Source organism: Sycon ciliatum, chromosome 4 (assembly GCF_964019385.1).
Source record: "Sycon ciliatum chromosome 4, ocSycCili1.1, whole genome shotgun sequence".
In the NCBI taxonomy this organism is placed as follows: domain Eukaryota; kingdom Metazoa; phylum Porifera; class Calcarea; order Leucosolenida; family Sycettidae; genus Sycon; species Sycon ciliatum.
In genome coordinates, this window is record NC_088646.1 from 33,493,295 (window position 1) to 33,501,385 (window position 8,091).

Sequence of the window (8,091 nt, forward strand, 5' to 3'; positions counted from 1 at the left end):
GCCCACTCAAGCTCAACTGATGAGGGGTGAATTCACCGAAACACTCACGGTGTATTGAGCAGGGAGTGGTGCTTTCTTGCAGGTTTGTCGAGTGGACGGTTCGATGGACTTCTCGTGTGCTCTGGATGGCAGTCGTGAGTCAGTCAAGTGAGAATTCAAGTCGGCAGGAAAACCGCGAGCTCCCATGTAGGGAGCAACACACTCTTCCCCTACTATCGCCGAAGTCGCACCAACCTCTTCTTCCATTGAGTTTTGTTGCAGGAAAGAGACCATAAAATGTGAGCAGGTGTCCAGATTCTATAATTATGACCTCAACTCTTCCAAACTGCCAGAAGGGGAGCAGTGCAGTCCCCCATATACATATATTTCGTATGGTTTCTACTTTCTAGTATGTACATATGCATCAGCATTATAATGTTCACATATTATTGCTCGAATGTCAGATAAACTAGCACAAGCATGTTGAGGATGTGGCGGTCACTTGGGTGTTCAATCTCCATCCGAGATGCCGGTATCTCTCCAAGATGCTTTCCTACACAATCATTGCCGGTATCTCGACTCAACGCTTCTCCTGGCGTGTACTCGCACAAGTAACAACACCGCCATGCAGTTTCTTTCAGTGAGCGCTCAGCAACTTCAAAGACAGCAAGCATGATGTATTGTGCCACAGTGAGGTTGGTTTGGTTGCTATGCCAACTGTACAAAGTAAAACTTTCAAGAAAGGTGATGGAGAAGAGCACATTGAAATGCAGGAAAAGGAAACGAGAAAGAAGAAAGGGAGGGTGTGTGTGGTGTGTGTGTGTGTGGAAAAAGCCACTTCAATCAGCTGTGTGGTGAATACCAGGCTAAAATTAGTGGCGGTCAATTCATCAGTGTAATCCCAGCACAAGTTGCTATGTCAAACATAGTTGTTCGCTATCATTACTTGGAGAGGATCGTCCACAAGCGACTCTACAAGCACGTCACACCCTTCCTCCCAGTGGATCAATCCGGTTTTCGTGCCAATGATAGCACCGAACTCCAGCTCGCCAGACTCGTGCACGAGGTTTCCGAGAGCCGAGATAAAGGTCTTTCCGTCACAGCTTGCTTTTTTGATCTCTCGAAGGCTTTCGACAGAGTCTGGCACGCCGGTCTCCTCAAGAAACTGCAACACCTCGGCCTGAAGGATACCGCCCTGCAATGGATGGTCAGCTACCTCACCCATCGCCGTCAACGTGTTCGTGTCGGCGACGCCTTCAGTGAGTGGCAAGCCATACCAGCAGGGGTGCCCCAAGGATCCGTTCTAGGCCCCCTGCTGTTCTTGATCTACACCATTGACCTGCCCTCTGCCTGCACCAACTCGAACACAAAGTGCAGCCAATTTGCAGATGACACGGCGCTCATCGCAACACACCAGAGCCGTTTGACATCGGAGTTGTCCCTGCAGTCAGCCGTTTCAGCTGCCGCAACCTGGCTGCGCAGATGGCACCTCCTCGTCAATGCCTCAAAGACCGTTACCTTGTCGTTCACACCAAACCACCAACTCAACATCACTCTTAACGGCACACCCCTAAAGCAAGTCAAAGAACACCGTCACCTTGGAATCATACTACAAAACAACCTCCAATGGAACTCACATGTCACGCACATAATAAACAAATCCAAAAAACTCCTTCACCAACTTCGTAAAACACGAGGCCAACTTAACACCCCCAGTCTGCTCGTAATCTACACCGCCTACATTCACCCGGTTATAGAGTACGGCAGTCTCGTGTTATCCAACACCACCCGCACACAGAAGGACCAATTAGAACGCGCTCAGCGACGAGCAGCCCGTATCTGCTTGCGGGTCCCCCTTTTTGCACCAGTCCATCACAGCTCACTTCTTCATCATCTCCAACTCCCCACATTAGTCTCCCGGCAACTCTTACGACAGGTTACTCTTGCCCACAACATCAAGTACATCCGCGCTCCCCTTCACCTGCAACAGCCTCACCTTGCACGACCAATCACAGAGCAGCCATATGCACTACGACACATGAGAACATACACATTGAGAACATCACAAATACCGACACACCAACTCACCCATCAACCTGTCCCTTCACAATTTCAACCAACTACCCCCCGACCTGCGTGAAACAAATAGCAAGCATGCGTTTAAATCAATGGCGTCTATGATCTAGCCTCATTCTATCATCCATATGCTCCTGTAGTAGCTCACACTGTACCCCATCGTAACCCCATCCCCCTGCAATGTGTTGGTTTCCTTACTTGCTAGACTGGTTTTATATGATTCTGGACTGATTTGAATCATATTATCTTCCTTATTGGCCATGGGCCATCGTGGAAATAAAGAATAATAATACTTCTGCGATGGGTAGGTCTGAGGTGTGTGTGTGTGTGTGTGTGTGTGTGTGTGTGTGTGTGTGTGGTGTGTGCGTTGGGGGGGGGGGGGCAGGAGATGGACGTATACTCACAGTAAGCATTCTTGCCAGGCCCGAGGTTTTATCATAGAGTCAAGTAATCATGGTATAAACAACGTTACTTACATGTATAGCACCAGGTCCGCTAGCACCAATGGGGGAATGTACTCTTCTTGAAGTTATCACACAATATCAGTTGGAAATGATACAGAAGTAGTGAGTGCAGTGCTCAGCGATGCCAGGCGTTGTTGCAGCCGTGCACTGTTAGCCTATCTGCACTGCACTGAGCCTCTTCGAATGACACAAGCGCTGCACAGGCCGCCTCGCGAATAACAATCTCTAAACTCGGATAGAACAACGACTCGCAAATAGCAACCATATCTTCAGGCCAAGTAATCATTTTGACTGCATAACCTTACCTCGCGAATAGCGACAACTTACTTTTCTCATGCCCGATCGAGGGTCGTTATTCGCAAGGTTGATCATGGTTGACTGTTCACGACTGTGCATCATGCACATGACTGATATCGACCATACTACGGACCATACCACAAAGACTGAAGAGTTCTAGTATAAATACATGTAGACTCTTGATCTTATCGTCATGACTCGGCCTCCCGGCCGTCACGTGGTCACTGTTTCGCTTTCAGTTTCACTGTAGATTCTACGCCTGGCTTGGTGGACCGAGTGGGCCAGACTCACTCAGAGTCAGTGACTGCCAACGGTGGAAACTAGATGGTAGTGCGCATACATGTATGATATATGTACTGTCCGTGGCCATAGCCATCGACATGCTACTAGTAGTTTATTTAGTAATACTAATAGTAAGCTACACGGAGATCTGTGGACTGTCCTAAGTTGCTACATGTACATAATCATTGTACATATACATGCATCATCTCCCGAAGAAGTGCGTAAAATGTCGGACCTTTGCCGCAGCGAGGCCCATAATTTTTTTGCATTTTTGTGTACATGTACATGTATGAGTAACTTACTTTGTAAAGGGTGTTGCTACAGTCAAGTTTGAGCGGGATGCTCTAGTCTCTGCTGAGTCTGAACTCCACTACGGGTTCATTCATTTGTCTGAAGTGAAGATCTCTTCAAGAAGGTGAATGGATACTTATCGTGGGAGTTGCCTGGGGGTGGACGCCTGGACGCGAGCAAATGGCATTCTGTCGCGCTGCGCGGGAGCTTTTAATTATTCGACTCATTGACTTCAAGGCTGGACTTGGTGCTCGGAAAGAATTATTATTATTTCGAAGGAACATTCTATTCCTGTGACCGCCTGGAAGAAAGTGATGAAACGCCATGCCTCCGCCAGTGACAGGCGCGATCAGGGTGCGGCACCCAGCAATGGCAACGATCTTGATAGTGATGTCAGTCATTCATACATTTAATTGTACGACTGGTGCTAGTAGTAGCCTACTACTAGCCTACTGCTACATGTATGCTAGTGTTTCTTGGGCAAGCTGGGGATTATTCATAGTGAATTTCATACCATACATGATCTCTTGACTTCAGTACCGGTATCGCGGACTGCGTGCGATACAGTACCTACAATCAGTCATGTACATGTAGATCAGGGGTAAACCGGCGACTCCCTGATATTGTGTAGATCATCTTCATTACTAGCATGTACATGCCAGTGAGCACAGGACGTAGACGGTACTTAGAACTGCTTCGTGGAAAAAATGTTTTTCTTTTTACCATTTTATCAATCAGAACTCAAGAACTTTGAAGTCCACGAAGCAGTTTTCGGGCATTCTCGCCAAGCCAAATACTCAGTACACTGAGTAACCAGAACCAATGAAACATAATGGATTGTAGTGTCACAAGGATGATACTGGTAATAATATTGAACCATAATGCATTACACCTACAATGTACCATGTACATAATCAATTGTACCTTACACGTTCGTATAATGACTATGTACATGTACATGTACATGTGCCATGTAGGTGATCGATTTAGCGAAGAATTATGCACAAGGGGATGGGAGATAAACAAAAGGAAAGAGGGCAAGAGGAGGTGAGAAGTGAGACAAGCTGAGAGGCCCAGTGACTCAGTGAGGGACTACAACTGTGCAAAGACAAACACCCAAGTCAAGACTCAAGGGTGCATAGTTTGTTCACACTCAGACTGCTTACATGTACATGATGATGATGATTGTATAACTGTTGCGCATCGGAGCTTCAAGCTTCGATATAACAGTGTATTGCCTATGACGTCATAAATATCCAACCGGCTCTCAGCTCCTAGCACAACTCCCACTTCCCGTCACAATGTACCATTGCTAGCGAAATGGGAAAGTGCAACGCATACTTACTAGTAGTAGTAGAATCTACAGTCATGTACATGACTGTACATGTATATAATATTACCAACCCGACATCCAAAGCATAACACAGCACCCCACCAAAACGACAGCAACACCTCCTCATTTCTCCTTGCGTACAGTCATGCACAATTGTACATGTACATTATGCACACTATTGTACTTCAGTACATGACTGTACATGTACAGATGTATGTACATGTATACCTTGGTTTGGCGTGGTCAACAGCATCTTTATGCGGACAAATTACATGTACATTGTAGATGTTGTACATATACGTTGGCGGATGAAATGAGATCATGAAACTCAGAGTCAGTATCAACGAGCTGTTACTGTGTTAGTGTTAGTGTAGCCCGCTGTTTTGCTCCACGTTTGTAGTTTTGTACTTGTACTGTGTTTGCAATGCAAACTTTGCATTGAAGTTCTATATTTGCTTTTCATTTGATACTGATTCATGTATTGTATTATATTTTTAAATACATGGTACATGTATGTCGACGGACATGCGCAGCTTCTGCACTTCCGCATACACGAGTACATGTACTAGTAGTAGTACTAGTAGCAACTAACGTTACCTGGTATACCTGGTTACTTTGTGTAGCGTAGCAACAAACGTGTTACTTCAGAACTTACAGAAGTAGTTCAGTACATGACGTGGTGAGACTGGTGACCGACCGAGGCTTATGATTTGGTCACTTCCAAAGACAAAGTCGCACAGGAGAAATACAGGAGAAAATCTACAACGGTTTGCACTTCAAATGAATAATTCACATGTACATGTAGGTACATAATCATTGTGGATCTGCGTATCAATCAATCACAATCTAGTAATTATCTGTCAATCAGGGAGTCGTCAAATATCGATACATGTACTTGTATTTGACGCCTCCCTGATGTCAATGTCAGTCACGTCACGCGTCAATGCTTCCACGCTCTATTTACGTTTGCAGCGGAGAGTTGTGAAACCCTGCTGCTGGCCTGAGTTGCAAACATTACAAACATTGTTCCCAGCTCCAAGTCCTTCATGTATGCATATTATGCCGTGTCTCCCGGGATCATCACGGACCTTCACAAGCTTCGAAAAGAAACACAACTCTTTCCCCACGTTTTCCTAGGCTATACTGCGCACTTTTAAATACTACGCAATTTTCCAACCACACAGAGGGAGCTGAGCCTGATCACTGAGTAGAGCGCTGGTCATCTGAGTCTGTACTGAAAGTGACGGTCATATCAGGGTCTTTCTAATATTGACTGAGTACGAGGTCACTATAGGGAATAAAAGCTGAGGTCTTTTATTTCATACTGACCAAGTACGGAGTCAATATTAGATTTTTCACGACTAGCCAAAGCCTGTGTTCAATCGCTAAAAAGGAGTCAAATATAAGCGGTCAATATAGCCCTGAGGAGTGAAATATGCAGGAATATTTGACTGCTTAGGTATGGCAAAAATCTATGGGAGTCAATACTATAGGGAGTGATAATTGTATGTTATTATGGGGGGTCTACATGCTCTGCGCGGGAGTGCGCGCCCACGTAAATCTACGCCCCTACCAGTATAGCGTAGATCTACTGAGTATTCCAGGTACTAGATACAGTCTGTACTCTGTAGCCCTAGCGAGTAGACCTACAGTACAGATCTACTACTACTAGTACTAGCATGCTGCATACTCAGTACTACTGTCTGTGACTGTAGATCTGCCGTGCTTGCCGTGCTTCCATTTCCAACGGCAGACTCTTGCATGCAGTGTCGACTGTTGGCAGTGTACTAGTGTTAGCGAGGTCAGACGCGTGACCAGTTCACGGACTTCGCTTGTCGCGCTTGGACCATCCCCGGCCCATTGAAAATCGATGATGTCATGGCACATAGGTTTTTACTCGATTTTTCGATTTTTACGGGAGGCATCAAAACTGACCTGCGTTTGAACTTCGCTTGTGCAGTCTCCTTGCTCTTTTTGGGCGATTTCAAGTTTCTAGTCCTTTGGTAAGGATATGGAGTAATGCCTCCACCCGTTCGCGCGGCGTCCAGACGTTTCTCTGTCGACGCGCTGTCTCTCGCTTTTTGCCAATATTCGAGGGCGGGTTTCGGTCCTTGCGCCTCTTGTTACGCCTTAGGTTGTTGCTGCATCGTGTTCAGCGCCCCCTAATCCTTCAGACTACCAAGTTTCATTGGCGTAACAAGAGGCGCACCGACGTTATGGCTCCCGACTGGTGTCACTGTCCAGCAAGGAGGATTGCTTTGGGAAGGCATGTGCACCAATCTAAAAAGCAACAGAAGCAAGCGAATCGCCATCAACCCGATTAAACTTCGCTTGCGTCTGGTGTGCAGCATTTTGTATCTATTCAGAAGCTTGTTGGTGATTAAGGTAAGGAGATGGCTACTTCAGTCCCGGTCCCAGGTACTGTTTCGGAAAGCTATGTCTTTCTTACAAAGTTTTGTCCAATTGTATGCATCATTTCAGAAATGGAAACTATTTCCAAATTTCCAATGCTGAGTCAGTGTTACTCAATCAAGGCAACACTACAAATAGTTGTCAGCCAAACATAACCTGTGTGAGAGAGAAAGTGAGGAACGTTCACTTTCACACAGACCATGTCTCTAACAAAGTCTCTCTACTGTACTACTCCAGAACAAACAATACGTTCGAGCACAATTGTGTTTTCACATTCCTGATCGTCTGCAGAAACTTGTCTTGAGAAAGCGCTTCTTCCGACATCATCCATCAACAGCAGCCACCGCTCCCGTTGCCACCAACTCGTCATTGGATCCCAAATATCTTACCATCACCGGTTCACAGCAAATAGTACATGCACTGGCGATCCTTGAAGACAATTGCACATTTCCCTTCTCTGCAGAGGAACAAACATTTTCTCTTCAGAAAGTAATAGTTTTCGGCTCGAGTGCGGCACGCAGCGGTGCCGCTAGCCGCTAGCATAGCGAAGTACACGCACGTGACACGCGAGATTACATCATGCACTCTCCGTCGCGACTTGGGACCCGAGTGCCGGGTGCCATTTTTCGAGCTCCCACGCGTACATTCGTCGCGACAAAAAAATCACGTAGTCGGGCTCCTTTCAACACCCATAACTCTCTTCCAGTTGCTCTAACCCAGCCCAAATTTTAGATTTGAACGCCTGAAGCTCTAAGCTTTCCGTAGATACCCAATTCGATAGGGTTTTCCAAAATTTAATTTTCGCCTGACCTCGCTACTAGTGTAGCGATAGCGTGTCCCCGTGTACATGGTGTAGCCGCGCGCCGCGCGCCGTTCGTGTTGAGCCTTGATTTGAGGTCGAAGCTATGTCACAGTATGTGTGCGTGCGTGTATGTTCGTCTGATTATGAGGCTCTGA